Source organism: Astyanax mexicanus, chromosome 7, assembly GCF_023375975.1.
Source record: "Astyanax mexicanus isolate ESR-SI-001 chromosome 7, AstMex3_surface, whole genome shotgun sequence".
Taxonomy (NCBI): Eukaryota; Metazoa; Chordata; class Actinopteri; order Characiformes; family Acestrorhamphidae; genus Astyanax; species Astyanax mexicanus.
In genome coordinates this window covers 40,489,314-40,501,710 of record NC_064414.1, presented here as the reverse complement: position 1 = coordinate 40,501,710, position 12,397 = coordinate 40,489,314, and the positions used below count along the sequence as shown (strand labels likewise).

The 12,397-nt window shown below is 37.6% G+C and overlaps 1 protein-coding gene across 2 annotated transcripts in view; it reads right to left on the bottom strand.

Annotated features, from left to right (window-relative positions):
- Nucleotides 1-12,397, bottom strand: part of LOC103040329 (adhesion G protein-coupled receptor A3) — a 220,211-nt gene that overhangs the window by 74,460 nt on the left and 133,354 nt on the right. The window lies entirely within an intron of this gene.

Here is a 12,397-nt window from a genome sequence, read left to right as displayed (position 1 = left end):
ACCGCGCGCGGCTTTACGGACCCAGAGCACGTCCACAGTGAAGCGGGGGCGAGCATTTAAAGCAAAAACTGTGCGCACAACAAGTTTAGCAGTCACACACACCAACCCTCTACACACACACACGCACGTAAGCACAATGTACAACTGAATAAGTTAAACTTACTCAGAATAGGTGTTGTGTGCTGTATAAACTAGTACTTTTTACTTTAAGTAACTTGAATTAAGGGGTGTAGTGAACATGTTGATGAGTCTGAACTTTTGTAGAATCGCTTACCTCACTTCAGCCTTATCCTTTCAAAATACAGCGCTTTTAGCCAATACTACCAACAGACTTACAATGTTAGAGATAACATATGGGCATAACTATTTAAATTGCTATTTTTCACCGGACACCACTGTTAAAAGTTCCAGCTGTTCCTGAAAATATCTCTACAATATTAATGCATTTCCACTTTATCAAAAGATAAAGCCAGCTACAGACATTGTTCCCCATTACTACTGGCATAGCTCACAACACTAAAGCTACATCAGAAATGCCGGAGATCAGGCTCATCCAACTTTGCTAATACATCAGCAATCCCTTCTCATCTAATGCCAATATGGTGGTGGGCTGGCCCAGTTAGCCAATAGGTGATCACTTAGTGTTTAAGCCCCCCACTGAATAGTTCTGTGTATAGTTATGTGAGTAAGTGCAGTTAGCTAATTGAGAAAAGCGTTATGTGCCTAACCATATCTGTGTAGAAGACAAGACAACCCTATGAAACATACGTTGTGCTAGACACAGATAGAATTAGATTAGATTCTGCCTTTAACCTGTCTGTGCAGTGAACACACACATGCACACCATGTAATACAATCCGAGACACACACACAGAAGGACAGTGAGAACATGTGCCCGGAGCGGTGGGCAGCCGCTTCTTCAAAGCCTGGGAAGCAGTGAGGGTTAAGGGCCTTAGTTAAGGGTACAACAGTGGCACTCCGCCAAACTCTGCTCTAACAGTTACCCTACAGCTCAGAACTGGAAAATCAGCTCTTAAAGCTATTAAATGTGCTCATAGCTATATCTATTTTAGGTAATATTAGGTGATGTGTTACCTAACTTTCCCAAAAGCCACATATCAAAAGCTCCTCTATGCTTTTTCCTCAGTGCTTTAAGTTATTTTCCTCCACTTCAGAAGTATAACGTGTTGCAATGGCAATGGTGTGTGATACTATTATAAAAGGTTGTAGGTGGTTATGTATTGAAATGTGGAAAATCATTAAGTAGTGCTGTAATAGGACTGAAAGAAATAATGAGGCCCAGAATCATGTACTCTGTAAGCTGATATAACTCAAATTCAGTCACTTTTAATGAAAAGGCCACCTTTTCCAACAGCATAATTCTATAGCTCTAAAGCCAGCATCAAGCTAGTCTCATCAGCAAAGAACTGAGGCCAGGTAGTCAAACAATACAGAAGATATATAAGTTAATTCTATAACTTAGGGAAGGTTGCCCATAAGAAAACAACTGTACGTTGACAGTAAGTGTTTTTGACAAGTGGACACACCCAAAATGCAAATAGCTAGTGCCAGGAGCCAGTGGGAAAGTGTAAGTTTTACTTATGTAGGCTGCACTATATTTAACTGAAACAGCTCAGTTTATTATAAAAAAACTTAATGAAAATATTCATACAGTATGTCTGTCTCTCTTCAGCTGCCATAAACTGGCCACCAGTACTGTCTGGAGAAGAGACTGAATGCTGCATGCTCACATCAGTCTGTCAATACAATGTTTTAGGTTAATTGTGCTAATTTATTTTCTCATTTGCAAGTATCTGAAACTTGAGAACAGCTAGTAAGAAGTATATTTTGTTGGTAATCAAGTATTAAGTTTACTAAACTATTTAAGTCATGACAGATAGTGAATATTACAGTACAGAAGCACACACATGCACACACACACATGCACACAAACACACACATTTTCTGTAGTACTTTAAAAGCAGTGAAATAAGCAGTTACAGCCTGTTGGTGTTACGCCTCAGCAAACTTGTGAAATGATAGAAGACAAGTGTGACTCTGATGTAAAATAGTAGCAGATGTGATGTGCCTGTGAATGTGTGCACACTTTCTCTAGGCAATATGTTGATGGTGCTCATTCTTAGATCTGGCTTGCTATTCTTTTATAAGGTAAAAAGCCAAAAGTTTGGACACACCTTCTCATTTAATGTGTTTTCTTTATTTTCATGACTATTTACATTGTAGATTCTCACTGAAGGCATCAAAACTATGAATGAACACATGTGGAGTTTTATGTACTTAACAAAAAATGACCTGGCCTCCACACTCACCGGACCTGAACCCAATCCAGATGGTTTGAGTGAGCTGGACCACAGAGTAAAGGCAAAGGGGCCAACAAGTGCTAAACACCTCTGGGAACTCCTTCAAGACTGTTGGAAAACCATTTCAGATGGCCACCTTTTGAAGCTCATTGAGAGAATGATGCCAAGAGTGTGTAAAGCAGTAATCAGAGCAAAGGGTGGCTATTTTGAAGAAACAAGAATATACATAATTCTTTTGTTATTTCACCTTTTTTTTGTTAAGTATAAAACTCCACATGTGTTCATTCAGAGTTGTGATGCCTTCAGTGAGAATCTACAATGTAAATAGTCATGAAAATAAAGAAAACACATTGAAAAAGAGAAGGAGTGTCCAAACTTTTGGCCTGTACTGTAGATACATGTTTTTTGGCAGATACAGAGATACAGAGTTAATGCTATAAATTTGATCAAAACACACCTTTTAGTAAAGTATAGTGATGAGAAGAATGAGACTATAACATGATTAGATAGCTAATGGGTCCTATGACTTAGCATTAATCATGTCCCATGGAAGCTAGGAATGCTAAACCAACCTGCATAATCATGCACTGAATGGGGGTGCGATTTCAGGTCAAGTCGTTTGTCTGAGCATAAGGACAAGTCTAGCCAGATTCCACTGGTCATAATCATCATCACCCACTGTGCTGTCCACTGTGGGTGGTAATTCCTTCTATGACATATCCTTGGCACCAAACATGACACTGTGGATTGAGAAATGAAAATAAAAAAATGTTCTTTCAATCTGGAACCCACTACGCCGACTCACTCTTGAAACATTTGGGGCAAAAATCAGGCTATTAAAAAAAGCACAAGCATTAAATATGTATTTGAAATTAAGCTATATAAATGCATCATAAGGTATGCTCTTAAAAAGAGAGAAGAATTGTGAAGAAGAAGACAATTGTTCAGCTAAACAGTTTAAACAGTCCTTCTTTATGATTTAATACATAAATATACAACTACACAAACTAGTTGCAGTTCATTCAGAAGATTTTGGGCCCAACAGGAGTAACTATGTCAACAACGAGCTGAAGTCAGCACTCTATGAGCTCTAAGGGGAATGCGTGAGTGTAAGGGAGGCGGTGAAGTGGTTCATTGAGAAAACAGAGTAGTGCTTTAGTCACTATTATTCCATATCAGAGATCTCTCTGACTCATAGCTACAGCAGAGAGCTGATTCAATCTTGGAATGCTGGAGTAGAGCACTGTTACAATGCTCAACTCTAGTTTTTCAAACTAAATTAGTAGTTTAAGGTTCAAGGGAGGCGTAATTAAAATAAAATGTTTTTCTCTCTCTTGTGAAACATAAACTTTTTAATGTATCCTTATGTACTGTTTGTTTTGCAAGCAATTATTTATAGAAATCCTTTACGGTTATGTTTTTAAGGAGATCAGAGACTAAGAGTGATACTCTTACCAAAATAAAGCTAAAACAATAAAACATTATGTAGTGACTTTGTTAAATTGAGAAGGACTTCATAAGTCACATAATTTATTTGTACAGCACATTTACCATTGGTGAATAGAATCAGCTGTATAGAAATAATAAAAAAGCAATTAGGAATAAGACAAAGTCTTAAAACACATAAAACACACAACATAAAAACACTGGTGAGCCAAAGGCAAAGACCCATCCTCCTCAGGTCAAAAACATAAATTCACTTGTTGCAAAAATGTAGTTGCACACAGAAGGAATTAACAGGCAGGAATAAAATTTGGTTGGTAGTGATACCAGACTGTCAGATCTACAAAGACATGTGTGGAGGCACCATAGTCAGTTCCAAGATCAATGGTTTACAGTCAAGGTCCATTGTCATTTGGTCCATTGGTCTTTATTACAAGCACTTTGACAGCCCAACATTTCGTTAATAAGGTCCTGCAACCAGTGGCTCTACTTTTTTTTTGTTCTGAAGGCACATTTCAGTGCCGTATTTCAAAAGAAAAATGCATGTCCACATACTGCTGTTGTTTTAGGACCCTGGCTTGAACACACAGTTGCATCATCAGACATATTTGTGATTGAAAATGCTTGGGATGCTACTGGATGCATTATGAACAGTGCACCCTTACCACAAAATCTGCAAAAGCTGCGTGAATATTCAAACTGAATGACATAAATTATCTGAGGACAGCATTAGGAACCTCTACAACTTCAGGCCAAGAACTCATTTGCATGTTGTGTTGCTCATATGTTACATCTTCTGTATGTGTAGCTCAATAATTATGGCCAAGACTCACCCATAACAGATTAATAGTATGGGTGACTGTTTTGTAGTATTACCGTTTTTTATTAAATGGGTCTAGATTACTGTTATGACCCTCTATAATCATAACCAAAGGTCCTATAGTATACTTGATTATCAGACTGAGCTAAAATGTTATAAGAGGAGAAGAACAACATAACAGACATCAACATGAGGTTCAACGCATTAAAGCATTTTACATGGAACTGAAAGCAGAATACTTTACCAAAGACAAATAAATTAGTACACAAAATTATTTTAAGAGTAGATGATTTTTCCACACAGGTACTGTATACTAAATTTGTTACAAAACGTACTTGACACAAAAGGCACGTACACAAGATAAACATTTGCTCTTACCGTCCAAGCAAATATCAGCAAATATGATTTATTCAAAGCTTGTCCTGCAGGCCTCAGGTACAAGCTACTACACAATATTTTTTTTAATCTGAATGCTGTCGCAGTAGGTCATAGTCACAGTCATAGAGGCAGACTGAGTTGGGCATGTGCTGCAGATTAGCCGGGCTTGACTCCGAGAACAGGTCAAATGGGGCTGTATTTGGAAATCTGGTCTCTGCCTCAGAGCCCACCGTTTTCATATTCCGAGCACTGTCACAATATCTATTCAAAAATGTACTGTGTTGGCAGATTTGACAGAACCATTCTCTGTCTCGGTGAAGAGACTTTGAGGTTCCCAATTTTAGACAAGCATTTATTTATTTATGGAGCTTGACTTATATATTGTGACTTTCAAAATAAAAAAAGCAAAAGCAAATATATACCCTACCGTTCAAAAGTTTGGGGTCACATTGAAACGTCCTTATGTTTGAAGGAAAAGCACTGTACTTTTCAATGAAGATAACTTTAAACTAGTCCTAACTTTAAACAAATACACTCTGTACATTGCTAATGTGGTAAATGACTATTCTAGCTGCAAATGTCTGGTTTTGGTGCAATATCTACATAGGTGTATAGAGGCCCATTTCCAGCAACTATCACTCCAGTGTTCTAATGGTACAATGTGTTTGCTCATTGGCTCAGAAGGCTAATTGATGATTAGAAAACCCTTGTGCAATCATGTTCACACACCTGAAAACAGTCTAGCTCATTACAGAAGCTACAAAACTGACCTTCCTTTGAGCAGATTGAGTTTCTGGAGCATCACATTTGTGGGGTCAATTAAACGCTCAAAATGGCCAGAAAACAAGAACTTTCATCTGAAACTCGACAGTCTATTCTTGTTCTTAGAAATGAAGGCTATTCCATGCGAGAAATTGCTAAGAAATTGAAGATTTCCTACAACGGCATCTTCATTAAATAGTACCCGCAAAACACCAGTGTCAACATCTACAGTGAAGAGGCCGCTGCGGGATTTTGGGCTTCAGGGCAGAGTGGCAAAGAAAAAGCCATATCTGAGACTGGCTAATAAAAAAAAAAGATTAAGATGGGCAAAAGAACACAGACATTGGACAGAGGAAGACTGGAAAAAAGTGTTGTGGACGGATGAATCCAAGTTTGAGGTGTTTGGATCACAAAGAAGAACGTTTGTGAGACGCAGAACAAATGAAAAGATGCTGGAAGAATGCCTCCCAGCACTGGGGTCTTGGGTTCAAGTCCCTATCTGGGTGGAGTGTCTGCATGGGTGGCTGTCTGTGTGGGTCTCTTCCGAGGACACCGGTTTCCTCCCACAGTCCAAAAACATGGAGATCATGTAAATTGGATACTCTAAATTACCCAGAAAAATGTAATACTCTAAATTGATCTGGTGTACATGTGTACATGTGTATGTGTGTGGTATGTATGTAAGTTTGTGTGTGTGTAAATGTGTATATGACTGTGCCGAGATATGGATTAGCACTCTGTTCTGAGTAAAAACTGCAGTGCCAAAAGGTACATTCACTATTCTGTATCACTGTACTAATAAACAATATAGATTTTAATAATGCCAGACAATTGCTGATAAATGTTTATAATCTTTATAATCTTTACTGGCACAAAAACATGGGTACAAAAATATAAGGTACTTCAATATAAGGTACAGCTCCAGTGTTTTACTCTTTAAAGTACAAATCTGTACTTATTTTCCTTAGTATGAAGGCACTATATAAGTTAACTTATATCATTCAATATATTATATGTACAAATATGAGACGTTGCGGACTGTTGCATGGGAATTGTGGACCACTGCTGAGAATATCCAATATAATTATCTCAGTTATCTCAGCACCTGTGTTTATTTCTGTTCTCTGTTTTCATTCTCATCTCTGTCCCTGCCTCTCCTGGTCATCAGTAATTCCACATGTTTCTCACAGGTAGCTCCGCCAGATCCCAGGTGTTTGTCATTTTGTTCTGTGTTAAACTAGTCTAGTCAAGTACTTCTCATTTATTGTAGCTTTATCTGGTCTTGATTCTAATGAATTCTCATCTGTATCTCTATATGACTTATGTTCTCTAATGGTTTATGTTGGTGGCTCGTTTTGCTGCAGTTCCTGTGTCTGAAAAGATGATTTGCTTAGTTTTTTTTTTTTAAAGCAAAGTTTTAAGTAAAGTTTACCATTCACACTTACATCCTGCCTCCAAACCTCCCCAGGAAGTGACTCAGCCACCCCTACCTCATCTATCAATGACAAAAGACCGCCACAGGAACACAATTGACAAGATATTACTTGGGCAGTGGAGCATTCTCAGCACAGCTGTGGTGGAAGCGAGGCTTTTTAAACACTGTGTTTACTTACTGGCTACCTCCCTACACACATTTAACTTTTAACTGTGTCATGTGTTCTCTAGACCACTCATTTATGACTCCAAACTCCAGGCCTAAACAACATTTTAGCATATCTGACACCCAGCTGTCTTATTATTAAGATCATCATGAGTTAGAGAACACAGAATAAACGCAAGGCAGTGAGGTGCCAGGACTGGAGTTAAAAAACACTGGTCTACAACTCTTAATCCAGTACTGATACTGAGAGGTTTGAAGAACCCAAGAACACTTCAGCACCTGATGCACTTCTACATTACATAATAAGTGATCTACAATCTCACGATATACAGCTCTAAAAAAAAATAAAAAATAGATTAGATTCCCAAATTACAAATAAAATAAAAAATATTGTAATTTAGAACATTTATTTGCAGAAAATGAGAAATAGCTAAAATAACAAAAATAATGCAGAACTTTCAGACCTCAAATAATGCAAAGAAAACAGGTTCATGTTCATAAAGATCTAGGAATCTATATTTGGTGGAATAACCCTGGTTTTTAATCACAGTTTTCATGCATCTTGGCATGTTCTCCTCCACCAGTTTTACACACTGCTTTTGGATAACTTCATGCCACTCCTGGTGCAAAAATTCAAGCAGTTCAGTTTGGTTTGATGGCTTGTGATCATCCATCTTTCTCTTGATTATATTCCAGAGGTTTTCAGTTTGGAAAAAATCAAAGAAACTTATTTTTTTCCAGAGCTGTATAGCCAGGCCTGGTTCTACACACTACTTTAAAAAGTATTATTTAACATAGTTAAATAATGGATTTTAGGGCTATATAAAACCATTTACTATAGCTTGGCTGCACTCAATTTTACCAAGCTAAGAAGTAGAAGTTGTGTGTGTGTGTGTGCATTTACTCTTTTCCTGTACCTCACGCTACTTCGGAAGGACTGTTCTTGTTCACACAGTCTGATCACGTTTTAAATAGCTGTTCTTAGTTCAGCCTACAGAACAGCTGTTCTTTTATTTTTTTTTCATCTATACCACACTAATACACATGCATCACATTCTCTGCATGCCTTCTTTAGAGCACAATTTCCAGCCTGATGTCCTTCCCACAGAACTAAATGTCACTTAAGTAGCTTTTTCTATTGGAACACTAACCAGATGCGCAGTCTCGGTGTAAAGCTCTTTCCATCTGTGCCTTAATACTCAACCCTGTTTTGTTTAGTTATTTGGTTCTTTCCCTCTTGGCCAAAGTCATTTTTTAAACATGGCCTAGAAAACTGCAGGCTGTTAATTGAACTGCTTAAGTGCATCATGCAGTCTTCAGTCTCCATTATTCCATTTTTTCTTATATAGTGCAAACGTTGTATTACTCTACGATGCTTTATTGAAGTGTTTATTGATTTTATTTTCATTCAGATTTCAGCTCCAGTGGATGGTTGTGGCATGATTCACTTGTTTGAAAAACTCCAAAATCAATTCTTTAATTTAAATACCAAGTCCATTGACGAATAAGCTATTCAATAATAAACATTAAAATATGTATAGATTTCCCTCAGCTGCAGGCAAATTCATTAGGAAATTTCCCACAAGACAAATACTCCAATTGTATTATTATTGCATTTTGTGGTTTTTATTACAGTAGAGTAAAATTCTAAAACTCAAACCTAGCACAACTATGAAACCCTCAGGGTCTTTATTGGTCTTCAAAGCTGCCCTAATGATTCAAGGGCATTAGAACCAGGCCTTAGAGCAGTTTTACCAATGTTACACCAAAATATAGCGTAAGGTCTTTGCTAAAACGTGGAGGCTATTAGTATAGCAAAGTGAAATCAGGAAATAAAACTGCTTTAAGGAACAATCAAAGGGGTCTGAAGGGTTTCAAATCAACTTATACAATGTGAGTTAAAAGTTAGTTCAGAAACAGACGAGAAATGAAACGAAAGAAAAAATGACATACTGTCTCTGAATAAACCAGACAGTAATAGGTGAGGGGCCCTATCTTTTAGGCCATGTCCGGAACAGGGCTGTCATCTCGAAAGCCGCCATAATTTGTTTCTGAAATTAAAGGGTGTCCAGCAACTCACCCTGTATTTTTTTTATTGTAGTTCAACCCAGGCCCGTTGCAACAGCAACAAGCAAGCAATTGCCTGGGGCCCCAGGACAGCGATTGGTTATGAATTGAATGCAACAACAACTTGGTGAGAGGCAGCATAAATTCTGTGACAGTCAATGCAGGAAAATACAACAAGGGGCCCCTCCCACTATTTAAACTAGCATATAACAAGACTGGAACATGTTCAGCAGTATCCAGGCACTAGCACATACACTAACACTAGAACAGATAAACCTATCCTTAATATCTGACAGTATTTGTCTGTACTCATCTTTCTAAAGTCAAGTTTATTTAACTGAACTGAGTTTTATATGGTTGTATTTGTAGCCGCGCTCTGTCTGAAGAGACGAGAATCAATGCCTTTTGCCTCAGTCTTTCAGTAAAGATGGTGGTTATAGTGTGTGTTTAGCCATTGATTTCCTATTGGAACTACACTTGATCCAACATTATTTATTATAATGTTCATTTATTATTATTATTATTATTATTATTATTATTATATATATATATATTTTACAAAGGTATGTGGTGGGGTCCATTTTGCCTGGGGGCCCCCAAATGCCTTAAACAGCCCTGGTTCAATCTTACAAAGACATTTAAAATGCATGCAGAGCCAGAGGCCAGCATCATTTACTGTGGTTTAGAATTCACTGTGGATTACTTTACCACTGTAGTGATTAATGTGGCTGTGAAGTTTAGGTATCAGACTGCCAACACATTCTAAACAGTCCACAAAATATTCTTGTCAACATGCTGAAGTCAGTTAAGTCTCAGAAGTCAGTTAAGTCTCTTTGTGCTTTTAATCCACTAGGTTATAACCTGAACGGATTCAGGGGGAAAACAGTGAAATTGAATGAAATGAAACCATCTGCCACTGAGCTCAAACTTAGTTAAAGGTAATCTCTCTACACAGAGAGAAAGAGGGGGAGCAATAAAGACTCGTACGAGCTCCAGAGAGAGGCGGAATTATTTCATACAGACTGAGGTCTCTATTGCCAGGAATAATGGAGAACAACATTGAATATTTTGTGTGTTGTTGGAGCCAGCTCTCAGTTCCAATAGCCCTTCCCCGGATAATTAATTGCCTGGATGTTGTGAATGCTCGATTCAAACTGGATATTTGTTCGAAATAAAGGAAGCTCCGTGGCGTAATTGAACAATGTGTTGACACTGTCATTGGAGATTCGCTGCTCACAAAAACAACGAAAAAGAGTGCGAAGCTTCAGGTTAAAATGCATAACCACTTAATTATACACCAGCCACTGACTGATAAATCCTGCAGTGTTATTTTTAACGAATACCCAAAATAAAAAGGCAACGAAATTAGTCAAAAAATGTCTGTATTACTTGCACCACCTAATGCCCCAAACATTGTGAAATACCCTCTTTGGTTTGTTTGAAACTGATCCAGGCCTACCTCTTCAAATCCTGGTGTGGTTCCTGTGGACCGATGGTGGAAAGATTAAGCGTCCATTCATTTGAACTCGTAATTAACAATGCTTATCATTAGGGGCCTGAAAAAGAACGCCATGTGAGAGATGGTCTCCATAAAATTCCTACAGATTTCAAAGGATGGATGATCCCTCAGATTATTTAAAGAAGCCTCTTCTGCCATCAATTTCCATAGATAGCCTACAGTTTCCTTCATCTTCTTTAATGAATGCTTTTTTCTTGCCTCCTCTCCAGGAGTAAGGTGAGGTCATAATGGAGGTAGAACACTTTTATTCGACAAATCTAATCCAAGAGTGGAATTAATTCTAGCCGGGGGGAAGGAAAGTCAAAGTCGTTCTTCTCTTACTGATCACACAGGCTTCACATATATCCAAACTATCAAGTGGGTTCTATTGCAGCTGCGAAAAAAAGGTTAATGTAACAAATCTCACTATGGATAAATGAATACACACACAGCTAGTTGACTATATCATGAGCATTGGGGAAAATCAACAAACCTGCCCCAGTGTGGATATCTGCACAAGTGCAATGGCCAGAACAAGTAAAACATCACAACTATGTGCATTATAGCTAATTCATATTAGAGTAATTTCATTCTAATTTCTATTCAAAGAGATCAGAGAATGATATCTGTGTGTAAATGACTGACAATTACTACCTGGAAGCACTGCAAACATGTTCAAGTAACCAGACCTTTCTATAAGGTCTTTTCCTCAATCACCAACATACACGCGAAAAGATTCATAACATTTGTATCTTGCATACCCACAAATTGAATATGTATCTAATATAGAATTACATATGAAAGTAACTCGAATTCCACGTCCACACACCCATGAAAAAACTTGCCGCGTTGGCTATATTCAGACTGTCAGGCCAAATCAGATTTTTGACATAGCTAGATTAGATCCAGACAGATATTTGCTAGTGTGAACATTTGAAAGTGGTTTAAAATGCAATTACAAGTAGATTTGCACAGATGTGCAGTCTGGATGCTCTAAAATCAGATTTCAATGTGTCTTTTGGTCACTGACAGCACAACAAACTACGACCTCATCAAATCCAGAATGATTAAAGGTGCAGCGGTCCATGAACTGAGTCAAAGCTTAGTTATTGATGCTGACCGTGTTACCACAGCAACCTGTTCAACCGTGTCTGTGATGTCCTGACATGCAAATTCCATCTGATAATTAACGAATAACAGTGCAGACAGACATTTCAAATAATATGATTTCAGAAACAAATCTGATTCGCCTGCTGTCTGAACATAGGCATTGATTTACAAAAAAACTTTAGCCTGGTAATGTGAACACAGCCTATATACAGCTCTGGAAACTTCAGTTTCTGAATCAGTTTCTCTGATTCTATTTATTGGTATATGTTTGAGTACAATAAACATTGTTGTTTTATTCTATAAACTATAAAAATACAATTATTTTAATTAAAGCATTTATTTGCAAAAAATAAGAAATGGCTCATAAAAGTTCAGAAATCAATATTTGGTGGAATAAC